This window comes from Sylvia atricapilla, chromosome 2 (assembly GCF_009819655.1).
Source record: "Sylvia atricapilla isolate bSylAtr1 chromosome 2, bSylAtr1.pri, whole genome shotgun sequence".
Taxonomy (NCBI): Eukaryota; Metazoa; Chordata; class Aves; order Passeriformes; family Sylviidae; genus Sylvia; species Sylvia atricapilla.
In genome coordinates this window covers 21350019-21369613 of record NC_089141.1, presented here as the reverse complement: position 1 = coordinate 21369613, position 19595 = coordinate 21350019, and the positions used below count along the sequence as shown (strand labels likewise).

At 39.7% G+C, this 19595-nt stretch overlaps 1 long non-coding RNA gene across 2 annotated transcripts in view; it reads left to right on the top strand.

The window, feature by feature from the left end:
- Window positions 1-19595, top strand: part of LOC136375449 (uncharacterized) — a 411577-nt gene that overhangs the window by 327015 nt on the left and 64967 nt on the right. For both annotated transcript variants that reach the window (XR_010746077.1, XR_010746078.1), the window contains exon 6: window positions 3363-3418. This is a non-coding gene — a long non-coding RNA (uncharacterized lncRNA). The remainder of the gene's footprint in view (window positions 1-3362; window positions 3419-19595) is intronic.

Below are 19595 nucleotides of genomic sequence, written 5' to 3'. Positions count from 1 at the left end.
CTAACATTGCTCACCCTGGTGCAGTGCACTACATCAGAGAGATCCTAAATCACTTCACAAAAATGGAGCAGAATCGCTGTCCCAATTTACTGCTAAGAAGGCACTTGAAGCAGGTTACCTCAAGCCACTTAGCAAATAAAGTGTAAGAAGCAACTGAATGCCAATAGCAGAAATGACTTCGGCACTTAAGATGTTAGTGTTGTTGAAAGAAGCAATGCTTAAGCTAACAAAGGTAATATATTTCATGACGGCTTACAGCCAAAAGTTTACTGACTTTCAATGGGCTTCAACATGAATGCCTCAGTCATTTTTGAAAATTGTAGTTAGCCTCATAAATCTATTACCTGCTTATATGATGTAACTCATACCAGTTTTCACCATCTTAACTTCCCATAAATAGAAATTCTTCAGTGTTTAGGAACCTTATTCTCATTAAACTCAGGGCGACTGGATTTCTAAATAGCCTTAACATGTAGACCTTGCTTGTCTTTTAGTCTTTGTGATTTAAATAGTATTTATTCACATAGCAAAGAAAGAGAAAAGAAGAGGAATCTAACCACAATGGAGCAAGGACAAGTTTAAGATTAGCCCTTGGCTATTATGTTCAATGGCCAAAACATCGTCCAAGTAATAATGATTAATTAATACTTGGAATTCGATATTTAAAAAAATATATCAGCGGATTCCATTTATCCATCCACTAAATAGAGCCGCAGTGGGTTGAAAGCAAGCAACATAAATAGAGACAGGTAACTATTCTGTTTTTATCATAGAAACATGGGGAAAATGGTCAACTTTCTTCAACTTCATTTTCTTACGTTGTTATATAATAATATATCTTGAAGAAATCTACTGTGTTAATCTAATGTAATTAGGTTAAATGTCTCTAGTGACCAACAATGCCATATGATAAGAAGTTTCACCCCAGCATTTTAATGGTTCAGGTTCTGCTCATGGTTTCAATTAAGTCAGCATGATTGCACAGGGCAGTGAGAAAGGAATTTGGCCCATTTCTTTCCCGCATACGTGTTCTGCAGTTATCTAACCTGGAATGAATCATAGCTTCCTCAGACACATCTTGTTTTTTCAGTACTTTACAGGGAAAGTTTTGTTTTCATATATTTTCTTTTGAACAAAACTGGTAATCAAGTGTCCAGACCAATTGAATAATTTAAAAAAAGTAGGGTGTTTCAGTTGTGGTGATTTTGCTGGATTCAAGTTTGCAGCTTCTAGTATATTGTGCACCTGTCTATAATTACCCTACTGTTTTAATTAGGCAGGACAATCTCGTTCACTTCTTAGAGCAAATTTGTTAGTAATGTTAGTGTAAGTCATTACTCAGCACCTCCAGAATCTCATGCCATAATTTGTAGAATTCTTTGGCATCCATGTTGTCAAAATTGCTTGATGCTTTCCCTTAAGAGACCTTGTTTTATGTTGCTTATAACAGAGCCAAACTCTAACCTCAGCCTAAAATTTTCCATTCTGTGGTTTTGGGGTTTTTTTCCCCCATACTGGATGCCTCCCACTTTTCCTTTTTTTTTTTTTTTTTTTAACCTCTGAAACTCCAAGGCACATTCTTTGGCTCAGACCTCTTGTCTCAGGTTCTTCTCTTGTTTTTAGCTTACTGTCCCATATGCCCAAAAATCTGAAAGAAATACTACCCATCTACCAGCCCCTAACAGTGCTTCACTATCATCTATTACACATGGGTCCATAGACTTCCATGGTTAAGTCTTCAAGAGAAATGTAACAGGAAAATAAGGGGTACATGCTTAGGAAATGAGATTTTTCTTCACCAGGAGAACTTCCCTGTTACAATTCATTAGAATAATGGATTCTTGAAAGTCAGATAGTGACCTTCTCTCTGCCAGCTTGATCTTGCCCTTCCTTTCATTTTATGTCATTTCAGCTTTTCAGTCTGGGCAGAATCCATCCTGTCTTCTGTTTCATGCGAATCTTCCTTACATGTGGGAGCAGCCAGCTCCTTTAAAGAGAAATTTGCTGTTAGAAGGGCCTCTCTGGGTGACCTGTCCAAAAGATGCTATAAGCATCTTGTTTCCTGCCCTGCAGTTTTTAGGACTGTGTCTGCTCTTTGCTATGTTTCCTCCACCTCCCTTGCAAACCAAGCACTTAATTTGTACACATGCTTTTTCTCATGCTCTCCTCTACCAGGACCATAATTCCCACAGATAGCAGCTACAACTCTGAACAGATTTTCTGCCTGCCTTCCCTCTCTCTCTCTCTCTCTCCCCTGTGGCAGCTCCTCTCTTTCCCTTTACTCTCTTAACTCAGGTTTATATTCCTCTGAGCTTTTTAATTGCTTTGAGGAATGACAGAGCTAACTGGACAGGAAGCAGAAGTTGAGGGCCATGTCTTAAGTCCTGGAGTGCACCACATGGATCCCATAGTCGTTTTCCACTGTGCTCCTGGTCCCCTGATAACAGTCTTCTGGAGAACACTGTCTGGCCTGACTACCCAAATTTTTTTCAGCTTGGCAAAGGGAAGGGGAGGAAGGACTGATTTGTAGCTTTGAACATTTGGGGAGCATCTGCCTTTGTTTTCTGTGTCCAACAGGAGTGTGTCTTCTTGTTACAATTCAGAGCATCAGGCTTTGATTAATTTTGTTTATTGCTTCATCCCAGGTTATTATGTTTTGGAAATAAATATGGAAATAAATATGTTGGCAATAAAGCTTAGATAGTCCAAAATAGACCTGTAGTCTACCAGAAGTTTGCAAACCTTTAGCCATTCCACTTTCATGCAGTCGTTTTTTTTCTTAGGGGTCTCAGGGTAACAAATCAATCAAGTCCAAAAGATACTGTGTTGACAGAAGGAACTAAGACAACACAATTTTTCTGTGCAGCTATCAGCTGTAATGTAAGCATTCTCAGCCCTAATAATAAGCCTAACCCCTCTTCTGTGAAGGTCAGGATGAAGAAGGCAAGTTCTGTTTCAGAGTCCTGTATCATCTGGCATGACTGCTAAGAAGGATGCCGTTCAAATCTGGCAGTGTTTTTGTGATAAGAGCATTTGTCCATAGGAGCCACAAGCCTATTTCACGGAGACTCTTGAACAGCCACCAGAGGATATTTAGTCTCTGCTGGCCTGGAATTATCCCAGGTCTGAAAAGCTCCTCAGCCATTACCAGTTTTCTCAGCTACATGGTTCTGGGGTCAAGTACTTTCAGAACTTTCAAGATCTATGTTGTTTGTGAATTTAAAACTTTTTTTTTTCCTCTCCTGTGGGACTTGCCACCATCTGTATGTCTCCTTGATCCTTTTTTTATGTTGTTACATTGGTATCATTGTGTGTTTATTAACAATTTGATTTTCTTTTTTCTTTCTCTCTTTTCTTCTCAGATCGCTCACAATCAGTTTGTGGCCTTTCTCTGGAAGAATCTTTCCTTGTCTCTTGAGTAAGTATTTATAACATTTTATATTTTTCATTGATACAATTGTGCCTTTTCTTCAAGTTCCATCAAAGTCAGCCCAGGGCCTCTGTTGCTTCCCGTGGCCACAGGACTTAATACTAAATTTATATTCTAATGCAGTTCAAGATTTTAATTCAGTGTCCCCTCATGAGACTCAGATTTTAGTTCAGTGACATTGTGTGATTGATTGATCTGGAATTTGTATGTGTATTTCTGGATGACAATATGGAAGATTTCTGTTTATATGTGGGGATATGCGTGTTCTGATGGACATTATGCTGTTGTGTTCTAGTTCAGAATGAAATATAAAGTATTCCATGCTGTGCAAAACAAGTGCAGAAAACAGTCAACTAGCACTGCATCCTGTCCATGATGACGTTTGACCCTGTGGTGTGGGACCCTTCCTTACCCTGGCTGGTCTCTGATCTGCTCTTCTTATCTCGGTAGATTAAATGTGCTGTATTCTTATTGACATCCAACAGTATCAGGATTAAGAATCTGTCAGCGATTTCTTTGGAAGGTGTTCTGCAGAGTTCTTTTCTCATCTAGTCACATTCACTTGAGTTTGGCTGCTGCTATGTAGGTTGGTGATTCGCTGACCTTTTTAACTGAAGAAAATACTATGTTTGTCCAGATAATTGTGTTTTCAGACCCAGAACATGAAGAATTAATTTTTTTATGGTTTAATTTTGTTGGGTTTTTTTTTCCTTTTTGGGGGGAATAAGGGGCGTAGCCTTTGGGAATGTTTGTTTGTTATCATTTGAGTTTTAATTTTGTCGGGTTCTGACACGTGATGGTTTTGCGCATTTGGAACAAAAACTCACATTTTTCTGGGATTCCTTCATACATATTGGCAGTGAAATATAGTGTTTTTGAAACAATGACTCTTCTTGTTGAAATATAAAGGGAAATATAGCACTACCACTTCATAATATTTACTATAGTTAAGTAAAGACAGACCAGAGTTTTCCAAATGTCCACCAGCATTTTAAGCCACTGTATTGGGATATCCAAGCTGAAGCTGTTTAGTGAATGCCAAAAATAATGAGGGCTTTTAAATTTAGGTTTAGAACTCCACATCCAAATATACCTGGACTTTGTTTTACTATAGATTTTCAATTTGGAATTTCAATTTATGTCTCCTACCTGTTCAAAAAGAAAAGTAGGTAACTGTTAAAGTGCTGCCTGGAATTTAAAAAAAAAAAAAACAAAACAAAAACAACAACAAAAACAACAAAAACCCTACACAGTAAGAGAAATAGCTCTTTCAAATTTGGGAGAGGAATTAAACCTGCAAATCTGTAAATTTATGTTTCGAGTCTTGTTTTGATTGTTGGAATTTGTTTAAAGGAATGGGAAAATGCAAATGGACGTTCACAATTTTTTCAAAGTGCTTGCTGAAACCACAAAAGAACTTTCTTTTCCCGATACTAGACCTAAAATATGTGGCTTTAACATTTAAAGCTGACCCACTACTTTTGCAGTGCTGAAGGAAATGGCACTGTGTCTTCTCCCCCTGCCATGGGCAGAAAGATGAGATTTGCTGCAGTGGAGGCAGGAGGTGCTACGACAATGCCAGCTCCCAAGGAGACGTATTTGAGTTGACCTATCATGCTTATGGTGTCCCCATATTTCTTTCCCTTCTCCTTTGCCTTTCATTATAAGGTGTCCCAAATCTGTAATTTACAGCATGCTGCTCCAGTTTTGCTCTGATATATTCGCTACAAATAAGTAGGAGCCTATGCGTGTCCATAGCTGCCCGTAGCAGTGTCAGGCCTGTGAGATGAGGGGAGCAGAGGCTCCCACAGACTGCAACATGGCTTATGTCTAATGTGACATTTATTTGACTCAGAAAGGCAATTGATTAAAGGCCCATTGGACCTTTGCCATCATGTATTATGTATTTATCCAGCAGGGGCAGTTTATAACGGCCCCTGACAAATCCTATTACTTTCGTTGCAGAACTTCATAATATCAATACAAAACATTAATGATACTCAGGGATGGGAAGCGTTAACACCACCTGTGTTAACACTTCCCACAGCAGTGGCAAAACCATTTATATCTGTGCCAGACACCATGTGCCTTCAGCATTTGCACAAGGACACCAGTTTAACATTGTTCTACCTCTGCAAGGCAAGGCAGTTAGGTGGAAGCAGCAGACTGGCTTCATGTAGCTAGGCATGTGGAAACCTGAAGCTGAAATCCCTCTTCGACACTGCTTTGCTGTGTGACCATGCATTTGTTGTTTTCCATCTGTCTGCCTTTGTTTCTTGACTTGTAGGATTAGAATCACGTGCTTTCTTGCTTTTTTAAGTCAGGCTTATTCCACGGCCAAGAAGGGCTTCTTGGTGCTCCTCCATTCCTAAATTAGCAAGCCCCAGAGGAGCCCTACTGTATTTCAGGCATATCTTGTTCTGTACTGGCTCTCCCCTTTCTTTCCGGAAGGCAGGTCCTTCAAGCCATTGATAGTTCTTTTTGGCAACAGAAAAAGTGTAAATGGGACATTTTGTACATTAGAAGCTGTTAATGGTACCTGACAAGCATGTTTCTGATCTAGATAACTGATTTGTTCTGCCCTCTGTGTCAGTGTCCAGCACTGGGCTCCCTTTTCATATCCCTTCCCACAAACTTGCTGATGATTCAGGCTTTATCTGTCTCCCAGATGTTACACACACATCTGCCTAATTATATGGCATCAGGGGTTTTGAGGTGGAAGGATTTCAAAGATCTCTCCTCCAAACTGAATTCCCATTAAAGTGGAATACAGTTAATCTCTGCCCCCCTTGAATGTTCCCAGGACTTTGAGAGACACAGGTGTATTCTTTGTCAAAATAATTCTTTTCATGGAAGAAGTCTGCCAGCCAGCCTGTGGCAGTATCAACATTACTAAGGTGCTTTACAGTAGGAGAGATAGCTACACTAGCATAAATAGCTACAGCAGGACACTTTTTGAACTTCCAGAGCACTACCTATTCCGATGGAACCCATACAATATTGAAAAGTTGTCTGCTGTTAGCATAGGTAAGTGCCAATTTGAGGTGCACCAAAGTCACCCATATATAAGGAAATTGGAGGACATGTTAACCTAATTGCATGGATAGCTGTCCATCTTGTTTAAATAGATTTCTGATGTAACCAGGTTGTACTGAGCTCTAGCATCATTCCTATCAGACTGAGCACGGATTCTAACTCTCATTGCTTGACATCCTAGTTTAAAAAAGGAAAAAAAAAATTTAAAAACTAAGAAAGAAAATAAGGGGAAAAGTGCAAAAAAGTGCCATTTATTCCCCAGCTTCATGAAGACGTATTTGGTCAAGTAATGATGACCTTAGGGAAGCTGAGAGGCATCTTACTGATCTCATCATAGTTATGAGAACCATCCATCATATGGCCAGTGATTTGTATGTCAAAAGATGCCCAGCAGTATTCCAGCCTGACAGTAGCCACTTTCTGAGAATCCTTATTGACTTTATCAGACATGATGATGCTCAAATCATCTTTGATATCTATGTATATGTCCCTGCTTTGGTACTTGTTCACCACCAGACTGTCATCTGTTACCACTCTGAACCATTATCATGAAATAGCAAGAATAAGCCACCTCTGAATCCCTTTATCTAGTTCTGTGCTTAATGTTGTTTTGCAGATGAGGAACAACAGCAGTGATTGCTACATCAGGTACAGGAAGGAGGCGGCTTTTCTCTTCTCACGTTTCTTAAGCTCTCCCTTACTTGAGAAGAGGATAATAACCTCCAGGTCAAGCTTATTCATGAATCAGAAATGAACATTTGCAAAATGCCAAAGAAGTCTACATGTAATAAGCCTTATGTTTACAACAGCTTTCAAGAGTTAGCATTTTTCAAAAATTATCATAATTAATGTAATAAATAGACATGCAAATTATACAGAAGAATCCATTGAAAGAATCTGCTTCTGAAAATAAGGAGGTTTAGGAAGGGAATGGCCACCTAAACAGCAATCTGAGACAGGAAAGGAATTTTTTTTTTCCCCCAGCTATTATGTGTCTCCTGAAGGAAGGGAATGTTCCAAAAAAAGAAAACATGGGCAGAGGCAAATGAGAGAAATGGTGAAACAACCTCAAAATGGCAGCATAGCTGAAATTCTACTCTGGTGTATTTATAGAAATGAAACCGTGTAACTGAGAGTACACCTTGGGATGAATGTTCTTGAGCAGTGCCACAATTTTGAGCTCTATTCTTTATGTGAAGGTGTAGCCATCAAATAAACTTAAGCCATAGATGTGCATGGAAAAAACCCTCATTATTTAAAACAAATCTGTCAAAGTTTGCAGGTTTGTTTTAAAACATCTGTCATAAAAATAGACCAAATATCCAGAAAACTCAAGACATAGCCAGATTTACAAAAAGGGGCAAAAATTGCTACCAGTTTTTCATTCAAGCATTGGTTTAAGTGTTGACATTCAAACTGTTTAGCAAGCAATAAAAGGCTGCACATAGCTGTGAAGCTGATATGTGGATTACAAAAGAGGCATGTGTGCAACCTGCCTTCTAATTGCATTACCTACAGCATTTCCACTGGTGCTGGATGAGATTGAACTCAAGATTGGCCAGCATGACAGCTGAAAATGTCACACCTTTCTGCCAATATGTATTCTAGCAATCTCTTTGTTCTGAGTTATTTTTCATTTATTTAGTGTAATATAATGTATTGAGTGTTAGCTTTTTTTGAAGTATTACAGAGTACAACAGAAAAAAACATGGACTTTAACTAGACAGTTGTAGGAGCATAATATTTTAGGTTTAACTAGAAAAAATAAGGGGACAGAAAGAAAATGGAGTTGTTCAATGTACTTTTACCCCACACTGGCATAATTTAATATATTTGGATGGAAAAGACCACCTTTCCAAAGCAGTAGCAGCATTTCCTACAGCAGTTTGAACCATCAAAATATTAAGACAGACCAGTTTGTTAGGGCAAAATCACTGTGCAAAATGGTAACAACTACAGAGTGTGGCAGAGTTTTTCAGAATATTCTCTTTGTAGTGATGGTAAATTATCGTCCATCTTTGGCAAGCACATTGCTATTCTACAGCTGTATCACCAAATGTCTTTTTCTTTTCTGAGCTTCATTGTGAGTCCTTCTCCTAGTGCAGAAATGCTCTTCGATGCACCCTGCTTTAGCATCATGTTGTGTATCATCCTCCATTAAATGTGTACACCAGATATAGAGTAAAAATGGTAGCAGGATCAAGTCGTGCTGAAGGAGTGGTTGTTATAAAACACAACATCCAGAAATAGGAGGTTTCATGAAAGTCACCTTTTGATCAAGATATCATAGATTTGTCTGTTGAAGCTGGCACCAAGAAATGAATGCCCAGGGAGGTCCAAATGCCTGCCCACGTGCCCATGGTCATGCTGAGTGTCCTGTGTGTGAGACACCACAATGGAAAATGCGCTGTAAAAAGATTCCCTCCATCTCCTTTTCCTCTCCACCACTCCCACTTTAAAAAGAAGCAAATCGTCTGCCATGCAGCTTGTTTGTGTGCCATGACACAGGTGCACATGTCAAAACGCATGTGAGTAGTCTTCAGGCCATGCTTTATGAGGGCTGTTTTGCCTCTTGGTGGGAGTGGGAACTCTTAGACATAAAAGATCACAGTGTATGGAGAAATAATGATTCTTTCCTCTAAAGTTCTTGTTCACTGCTGAAGCTTTCCATCATTTTGGATAATATCATGCTGCATATGGCTCACAAATTCAGCCCCCCACCTAATATTTTCATTTCATGTATTTGCATGCCCAAAATATTAGATTTTTTTCACATCACCAAAAGCAAAGCCTTTTGGATCTGAATAGATCTTGTTCTCTCCCATTCCATCGTACTGAGTTTTAAGTTTAATAGAATAGCTGTATCAGTTTTCTGAATGATGTTTTCTAATGTTTTAACTTCTTAAGCATACTCCAAACAGCTTGAATTTTCAAGAACAAAATTGAAATTCCAACTTCAAATAGCATCTAATTTAGAAGTATTCGTGCTTCACCCAATCACCAAAGTAAGGATCAGTTGCAACATTTGGATCTGGGTGTGTATTTAAATTTCATATTTGTCCACGTTCACTTATCCTGGATGTCTGTAAAGAGATTAATTGCTTTACAATTTTTGCAGTAAATCCACATCTACATAAAAGACAAAAAATAATACGCAATATTCTGGATGCTCTGCAGTATGCACTGAAGGTTGTGAAGGAGAACTACTATGTGTGATCAGCATATAACCAGCTCTGAAAAATGAAGGTTTTCAGACACTGTTTTTCAATTTTTGCATTTAAAAAATCTTTTACATTTTGGGGGTTAGGGCAAATTTCTTGTGTGAATGTCTGTGCATGCTTAACATGGTCCAGTCATGACATCAAATACTTAAATTCTGCCACAGAAGGCTAAAACAAAAATGCAGCTTCTCTTCCAGTGAACTTTAATGGGAAGGTAGCAATTTTAGTCATACAATACCTGCAGACTGAGACATGCCTCAGGGAAGATTGTCAAAAATCCTGTTTTTTCTTAACTTGTTGAAAATAGTTTGGCAGGTTTTTTTGTTTTTTTGTTTTTTGTTTTTTTTTTTTTTTTTTTTTTTTTGTGGAGCCTGCAATTTAATCTCACGTTGATATTATGACTTCTGTGGCAATGTCTTCACCTTTCATCCTGGCTTGTGTCAGTACAACATTGTTGCTCTGCTAGTGGGCAGCCCAGTTTTTCCTATTGTAGGAATTTACAAAGTGTCATAGCCTGACAGGATCTTGAAAAGCATGTAGTGTGTTCAGGGAGACGCAATGCTTTTGTAAGTGCTTCTGATCACCAAGTATTTCCCCTCCACATCTTACTCCAGCAGTGTTTTCTTGGGAGGCAGGGTCCAGCATTCAAAGGCATTCAGCAAGATCTTGTAGATGAATGGGCATCCTGTTCTGGGAATAAGAATATTTTAAAAACACGAAACTGAACTAGATATTTAATTAAACTGTACAAGTAACTGCTGAGAGGGTTGTAGCATCTCTGAACATCCTAAAGAACTGAGATAGAGAAATAACACTTGAACATTGTAGATTAATGAGAACTAAATGTTGTTAATGAGCAATTGATTGGTGTTGATTGATCCTTTTATAGCTGTTAAGCATAACCCCACTTTTTCCTAATCTACACTCCCTCCCTTTGAGGGGCCTTGTAAAGAAAGGTTACTTGCTCCACCCAAATCTTACTAGATAGAAAAAGCTATTTCCTTTAACTTAACAGTTGTGGAAATACAGCCTTCACCTTGCCCAATAATTCTTTCTTCACCACTGCTCAATCTCCCCTTCAGGTAAGCAGTTGCTCACCTTGTAGTCCTTTTTCAAATCTTGATCCAAACTCATAATTTCCCTTGTGATACTGTATCAAATGCTCTACTGATAAATTAAATTTACTGCCTTTCCCTTGTCTGGATGATCAGTTATCTTATCAAGGAAAGTTACCAGGCCAGTCTACTACAAACTACCTTTGGCAAACTCATGTTTTGTTTCATCCCTTTTTCCATCTACCTACATTTCTTTTCTTTTATTTTTTCTTTCAACATTTGCTGCACTGATGCTATTGAAGCTCCTGATGTTACATCAACATCAGACAGGTGTACATAAGATCAGAATCAGTTTCAGTATGCTGTAGTACAGCCTTGCAAAAGCCTATTTAATCTGATGACTGCAAAAAGCTAAGTTCTCATCTAGCAGACAGGTAAAACATCCTTTTTTGTTTTTCATTGTCATTATAGCAAAGGGCAGGTGGGCTGATTTTGAGCCTTGGCTGGTGAATGTTTGCAATGATGTGCAAAAGGGTTTCTAGAGATAGAATCAGAGACATCTACCTGCACATTAGAGTGCTTGGGCACTTGCATTAGAAAAACCTTAATGTATGTATCAGTAATGAAAATCTTAATTAAGAACGCTGCATCATTGTCCATGAACAGTCTTTCTTTCTCTGTGTGTGAAGCTCTTTGTATTGCAGCATCTACCTGGTCCAGACAGACAGAGCCCTCAAAGAGTGTGTCTGGCAGATCTGTTGATTGTTAACAACTAGCAAATGGCAAACTCTTACTCTTCTTTTGTCTCAGCACCGAAACTCAGAATAGCAGAGCATACGGCGTAACTTGGAGTTTATTTGGATTTTTTGTACGGCTTTTTCCACTTCATTGTTATACTGGTGGGTTTCAAAATCCAGTAGCATTGGTTACAACTGAATGATGTAACTTAGAGCTGCCAAGATGTGCACAGACACCTATTTACCAAACAGTTTATCTTTTCCTTTAGGAACAATACACTTGGCTATCCCACATTCTCTATGCACTACAGTGTACACTAATGGATGTGACAACTGCAGAGTTAATCTCCCTAAACTCAGGAAATTTAGAGTGAAGGTTCCCAGAGCAACCTTGCTTCTGCCCCATGATAGAGTCTCTTACTGATCCCTTGGCTTTCCAAGACAGATAGGGCAATGGAGAGGAGCTGCTTGAGGATTTTTCCCTGTAATTGTATTCCAGTGACATTTGTTTGTTAAACACCACTTGTATGTTTGATGTGGTTTGAAACACATTCAGGAAACTTCTCCAGGTAGTGGACATACAACTGGTTTATAAGCGTACTGGCAGAAGCACAAACGGTGTAAGGTAAGGAAGAGTGTATGCACGTGCACACACACATTTGCCAGAGTTGTGTCTTTCACTTCCAGATGAGTCAGGCTGTCTTTACATCTTCACTGTCATGTCACTGACACTGGTGGTTTCTGTGGACTCACAGCTGCAGGGTAGGAGAACATGTCCCAGGAAAGGCAGGAGCAGCAGATACTGCTGTTTACTTTGAATACAAAACAACTATGGAGTCTCTTGTTGTCTATACAAATCATCACAGTTGAGACCCATTTAAAAACGTACACATGCAGTGACTTTATTTTTTCCTCTTTAGAAAGAATTCCTCTGGTCTGACAGAAGAGTTCATGCTGAGGCCAGTAGCTCATGCAAGGCACAAAAGCTGCATATGCCTTTATATTGTCATATAAAAAAACGGTTCTGAGAGTGAAACCCATGTAATCCAATAATCCCTCAGACTACAGCTGCTGTTTCAGCCATCATCAATATTCTCAAAACCAACACTTACTTCCCTAGGATATCAGCACCTGAAATATTCCAGATTAAACGAATTGCAATTGAAAGACGATTAGTGGACTCTAATGGGGAAAGGTTGAGGGAGCTGGGCCTGTTCAGCCTTGGGAAGAGACGGCTGAGAGGGAATCTTACAAAGGTGTGTAAGAACAGCAGTGTGTCCTTGTGGCCAAGAAGGCCAATGGGATCCTGGGGTGCATCAGGAAGAGATTTGCCAGTAGATTAAGGGAGGTGATCCTGCCCCTCTGCTCAGCCCTGGTGAGGCACATCTGCAGTGTTGTGTCCAGTTCTGGGCTCCTCAGTACAGGAGGGATATGGAGCTCCTGGAGCTGGTCCAGCAGAGAGTGACAAAGATGATTAAGGGACTGAAGCGTCCCCCTTAGGAAAGGCTGAGGGAGATGGGACTGTTCAGCCTCCAGAAGAGACAACTGAGAGGGGATCTCACCAATGTCTGTCAGTATCTGAAGGGACAGTGTCAGGAGGATGGAGCCAGACTCTGCTCAGTGGTGCTGAGCAATGGGACAGGAGACAACAGGCAGAAACTGATGCACAGGAAGTTCCACCTGAACATGGGGAAGAAATTCTTTACTGTGCAGAGGACTGAGCACTGGAATGGGTTACCCAGAGAGGTTGTGATGCCTCCACCACTGGAGATATTCCAGACCTGTCTAGACACAACCCTATGCCATGTGCTCTGGGATGACCCTGCTTGAGCAGGGAGGTTGATGATCCATTGTGTCCCCTTAAAACCTTCCCAGTCTGTGATTCTGTGAAATGTCTGATTTTTCACTGCTTGGCATCAGGTCAGTGCATTTCTATGTAGGCAGAATATAAGTGAGGAATCACCTCCAGTATGAATTGATGCCATTCTATACCGAAATGCAAACATGCAGTAATTTAAATTGTCCCCTAGTTTACCTGCTACATCTCAGTCACAGATTGCAAGAATAGTATCTTTTTTTAACTTTTTTTTTTTTTTTCCTTTTTTACTGGTCATTTACACAATTAGCTGTCTACAGTTAGAAAAGTATAGCTTGGTGTCTGGAAGAATATTTAAGAAAATAAAGATATTTTAACACGGTAAAAACCTTGTTATTCCAAAAACAAATGGTTTCAAACATGTCGGTACTGCTACTTCTCTTCCAGGACTATGTACGTGTCAAGTTTGATGTTTTAAAACAAAGCTGTGTTATAATTATACAAGCATGTTTGAGTAAAAAAAGCTTATGGAAAACTTAACAGCTGGAAACTGTTTTTTACATACTTGGATGACTCAAAAGCAGCTGAATGGGTTTTTGCAAAACTTTACCAAAAATGACATTTCTGGATTGAGACAAGGCATGAGAAATAGCAGCTGAAAAGGTAACAGTTTCACAAAGGTATGAGCAAATATAGACAGAGATTATTTAATTCATCATCTTCCACTGTACAATCATTAATGTAATGCTCTAAAAATAAAAGGATTCATATTTGTATAGTTTTTCAAGGATTTCAAAGATCTCTACTAGACTTTAAGGAACTAAAGCTTTGTAGCTGAGCGCTAATCAAATATTAATATTTATATTTCATTGGAATACCTCATATTCAAACAGGAAAACAAAGGCATAGAGAAAGGCAGAGGGTTTGCCAGAGTCTGCACAGAGAGAGAAGACCACATTTAGCACCCATGCCTTCAGATTGCTCAGCTTGGCAGTGCGGGAACACACTTGGCATCAGGGAGCTCATGGCTTCTATCTCCCTCTGACTCCCGCTTCAGGAACACCCAGCTTGTAGGTGAAGAGCCTCTCTCACACATGGGCTGGGCTCAGGTACCCAGCTCCCTTCTTTCTGTCTCCACACCTCGTTCCCGAAGGCAAAGTCTGCCAAATTCTGGCTGCTGTGATCGTGGAGCTTGACTGCATTGAAGTATCCACCCCCATTTCAAGTGTGTATACACTCCTCCTTCTCCCCCTGTTCTGTCAAGGTGAGAGAGCTGTCACCAGAAACCTCTTCTGGGGTCTTTTTCAGTGCATGGTTCAGTCCATAACTCTCTAACAATCACTTTACTGTTTGAAACCTCAGTCACTGAATAAATATGATTTTACTGCTGCTTAGTTTGGATGCTGAACTGTATTGAAGGAAACTGCTCTACTTTCATACTGAATTTTTTTTCAGGGTGGTGTGTGTGAAAAATAACACAAATAGGAGTGGTTTTGGATGGTCACACTGAGCAGTCAGCAAGAAGAAAGGTACAGTACGGTGAAGGGAAATCTGTTTTTTAGTAAAAGCAACATGAGCTTATGGTTTGCTAACAGGACCAAGAACAGGAATTGTTCATTTTAACCCCAGATGTACAACTCCCTCCCAATGGTGGGGAAATCACTTGATGTCCTGTTGTTGCACCTCAATTTCATCTTCATGGTGTCAGCCATGACCCAGCTCATCAGAATACCATTCCTCTTGAAGTTCAGATACTAGCAGACATTTTGTAGAGATGCTTTTCTAACCTAACAAGCCCACACCTTGTCAATGTTAAGTGTCATTGTCTTACTTTCCCAATTAAACAGGCTTTTATGGCTTTCACTTTTTTAACTTGGCAGAATCACCAATTCTGGGAGCAAAGATTCTGTGCTGTTTTGTGCATTATGCATATTTCCAGTAGCAACTTCAGATTAAGATTTTGGTATTGATATTCTCAGGGTGACATAATTTCATTTTCTCAACACAGCTGATCTGAGCTCCTTGAGAAATGGTAATCATGAGACATTGCAATCTTTGCAGGCACATTTGCAGTAGCCCTAGATTTGGTTAGATTTCATTTCTGCTCCTAAACTATGCATTTATATGAGGAAAAACTTGAATTTAGCCAGTTAGGAGCACCTAACCCTGGAGATTCCCTCTGCAAAAGCAGGTGTCATCAGTCTTTTCTCAGCTTTTCAAAAGTTTTGGCTGTGTGCCCTACATATTGATCTTTTTGCTCTTGAAGGGCCTCAGTTTCGTTTTCCCTTTATCATTTCCACTTTGAGCTGTCTAGTGTTGCAGTGGTTCTCACAAGAAGCTGTCCTTGTATTCCTGCCAAAACCAGAATCACAGCCTAAGCCAGCCTTTAACTGGGCATTAGAAGGAAATTACACCCTTCTCATTTTCCTAGCAGTATCACTTCCTCAGCTTCACAAGTAATTATCTGATCCAAAACTTTTCCATTATTTTGTTTAAGTGTTTTGCAACTCTTATACCTAAAAATATTCAAATGTTGAGCAGTGTTGTTTTGCGTATCTCTCCTTCCTGTATGTGAATATCCTAAGCAGCAGGAAGTGCCAGGTTCATGGATCTTTTTGTCAGAACACATCAGTTCTTGCTTTCTGAGTCATCTTCTAGATTGTGTGAATTTTAAATATTTGTTGGCTAGAGGATGATATGTTGAGATGACTGCTTAGAGAAAAGAGGGGAAGAACTACCAAAAGGCAGAAGCCAGTGAGTTAGGTAGTTGAAGATAAATCCTTTCCTAGAGAAAAAGTTACATCCTGTAATTCCCTGGTCAGTTGGATATAACAGTGTTGCAGGCTGATAAAATCTCTGCCTTCCTGCTAACTATTATGAACAAAACTTACAAAAATCCAAACAAACAAGCAAACAACCAAACCAAACCAAAGCAACAGAAGATTTATTACTATTAAATTTCAACTATTATTGAAATAGGAGAAAAAAATCTAGTAAGCAGCTTTAGGAAATATTTCCCATTATAGTCCATACAAGAACTGGCATAATTTAAGTAATATGGGATGCATTTAGGAAGCAGCAGAAACTTCACAGCATCCTCTTTGTTCCCACTCCATCAGGTTTTTGTTCTTCAGCTCAGCTGCCTTTTCAGGAGTGCATCTTAAGGTGTTGCCAGTGTTGGCTGAGTGTTCAGACTGTCACTGAAAAAAAAGCAGAGAGAAAACACAATTAGAAGTTTCATTTCTCTTGCTTAATTGGAACAGCAAGACTGGTTTGGCTGTTTTGGTGTGAGAAGCAAAGCAGAAAGTACAGCCCCTCCATTTAAAATAAAATTACCATTTTACAGCCCACTTTGCACACATGAGCCAGGGAGACAGGCAGGACAGGTTGTGAGAGAAAGAGGCTGCAAGGAGAAGCATTGCAATCTCTTGGACATCTTAAGCAACATAGGACCCTTTGATTCTATGTATGTACAAAGTTTTGTTGAGCTGGCACACCAAAGTTGTGCTACCTATGTTTGCGTGGTCATGTACATGCTCTTTGTGAATTTGTGAACCTTCCCCTCAGCCCATTTACAGTTTGCCCAGGGATTTAGCAGAGTTTTGCAATCTCACAGAAGTCTGGCGCTCGTCAGATGTAACATTAAACAAAATTGGTTTGTATTGCAACAGGATTGGTGGGAGGATCAAAGGCTTGGTGTAAAATAAAAGGAGGTTTTTGGTTTCTGTGTGTGAAATGTTTCTATTTCCCTTATTTTTTTTATTAGTGTATATTAAGCAATTGAGTTCTCCAATAGTAGGCAAAAAATTCTACCAAAGCAGTTATTAAAGAAAGCCTGCTCAGCTACTGTGACAAGGGCCGAGTGTTACTGCTGTAAAGGGTCTCAGAAACTGTGTTCTTCTAAGGCTGATCAAAATTTCCTTTTAAAATCAGAGGAGTGCACCTAGACAACACAATATATCTCATAATTCTGGTTTAGGCTGAAGAGCCTGGGATCAGCTAGAAATTTGGCAGATTGCCTCTCAGGTCAGGAAGTTGTTCTGGTTTACAAATTCAGAAGCCAAATTCTGTTTTAGTAGTTCTTAAATGTCAAAACAACCCTCTGACCTTGCAAATTACTTTCTCTGTATACTTTTGGGGCTTTTAAGTAAAAACCAGGCCTTTCTCTTAATGAAATGTGGTAGCCTGTTAGTCATCAAATCTGAGAATTTAGGGAGGGGAGGGTGACATTAACTCATCTTTTCATTCCCTTTGCCAGTGCAAGAATAGGCTTCATTCATATCAATGGCAACTGGAGGGAAAAAGACGTGCTAACCTTTAACTGAGCTTCCAGTTTATTTCCAGAATGTATACTGTGGCTTCTCCGAGGATGAGTCCTCTGTCTGCAGCCTTTCAGACCTCACAGCAATAATAAGAGGGAGGACAAGTTTCTCTGCTCTCTTTCAGAATTTAATCTCCAATGCCTCAATTTCAGTTTGTCCCCACCAAAGCACTGGAGGAAGGTAAAGGCTGTATTTAGTGCAGCTGGCCCATTGCACACCTCTGTAACCCAAGCTGATCATTCCTGGCCCTTAATAATATGATTGGTTGAACTTAAATATGGCATTTGAGCAGCCCGTTTAGTTTACGTATCTCCAGCATTTTCCTTTTCTGGAAAGTAATTTTGCCACTTCTGAAATTTTGATGAAAACTGAAAATATGCCCTTCCTTCTTCCCTCCTCCATCCACCTCTTCTTCTCACTCTTGCATTTCCTCTTGGAAAGGAGGTATCTGTCTGGTGCCCCTGTCTCCAGCAGAGCAGAAGTAGCCTGCCCTCACTGTGAATGAGAAATGGCATGGGAGGAAGCAGCCTAAAGCCCTTCTCTGTCCCCTGAAAGTGGAGACACAACTCATCCTCATGGCTCCCAGATGCTGCTGCTCTGTGCAAAACTGACTTCAGATCGTTTTGGTTCTGATATGGTGAACCCCAAAACTTCTTTTGGTGCGAGTTCTGGGCCTCTTCTGCCTCAATTAGCCATAATGTCTAATGTTAAGGCATTCTCTAAGACTTTCTGCCCAAGGGCTTGCAATTACTGAGTGATTGTTAATGACTTAGCTTTCCCTGGATTTCTGTAGAGAGGTCATATTTTCAGCACTTAGCTGTAGAGGAAACTGAGGCATGGGATGCATCAGGATTTAACAGAACACCTAAGCACATAGTTCTTTGAATTTAAGGCTCATGTCAAGAGATTTTCTGAGAAGTCATTTGAAATATCTGCCTCAAGTTGTTTGCTGAAAGGCATCTCATAAATAACTGCATGGTGTTTATAGCAATCAATTAATTAGGTACCACTGTTACGTAGAGATGGAGAAACCAAGGCACAGCATTTGTTTAAGGTCAAGCAACATGAGAGCTTATGTTTACAGAGTTAAGCAGCTTTCTTTTCTTAGTCTTTGTGGTTACATTCCTTCCTTTCTCCATGTAACTGGCCATTCAAAAGATTGAACTAGGCTTTTTGGAGAAGAGATTAAATTTGGAGGTGTTGGCTGTAGTGTTCCAAAGTGATAGTTATTCAGCCAGTTTGATGATGTAGTATTATAAATTATTAAGTGTATTGAAATGCTGAAAAGTAATATCTACTCAATGATATGCCAACTTAATGTAGAACAAACACCTACTACTGATCTGTAGTTAAATTATTTAATCTAGAACTAATCTACTGTTCAAACCAGTTTTGAAAATGGAATAGTTCTATTGCTGAAAATAATTAATTGTTCAAACCCATAAGGCTAAATCCAGCAGTGACCTAAATGATAGGAGAGAATTACACATTGGACATCGGTGTGTGGGAATGTAAGTAACAAAATAATATGTGTTGCCCTGGTTCTCTCTTATCCCACCCAGTATCACACACTTTTGTTGGTAGGGTTTCTTGCTGATGCTGGCTTTGTCCTCTAATTCCTCCCTCCAGCATTTGAGTTCCAGCACTTTTATGATTATTTCACAGGGAAAGTGGGTAGAGGTTTATGTTTTCTTTGTCCTGCATCCATTTCCATCCATTCTGTGACCTGGCATAGGGCGTGGCCCCGGCTGGTCCAGTGAAAGAGTTTGGCTCGGCAGGGCTGACCCCACAGCTGGCAAGGGAAGCTGCCTGCCCGAGCACTCCTGGTGACCTCACTGGAATTGCTCCTGATTCATCCTGGTGTGAAGATGAGCAGATCTCAGGCCAGTAGCCCTCAGTGATGAAGTGTTTCCAGCATCCCGTTTCAGTAAGCCCTTTGATGAAGAAGAAAAAAAAAAGGTATTTTTTCTCTCCATCT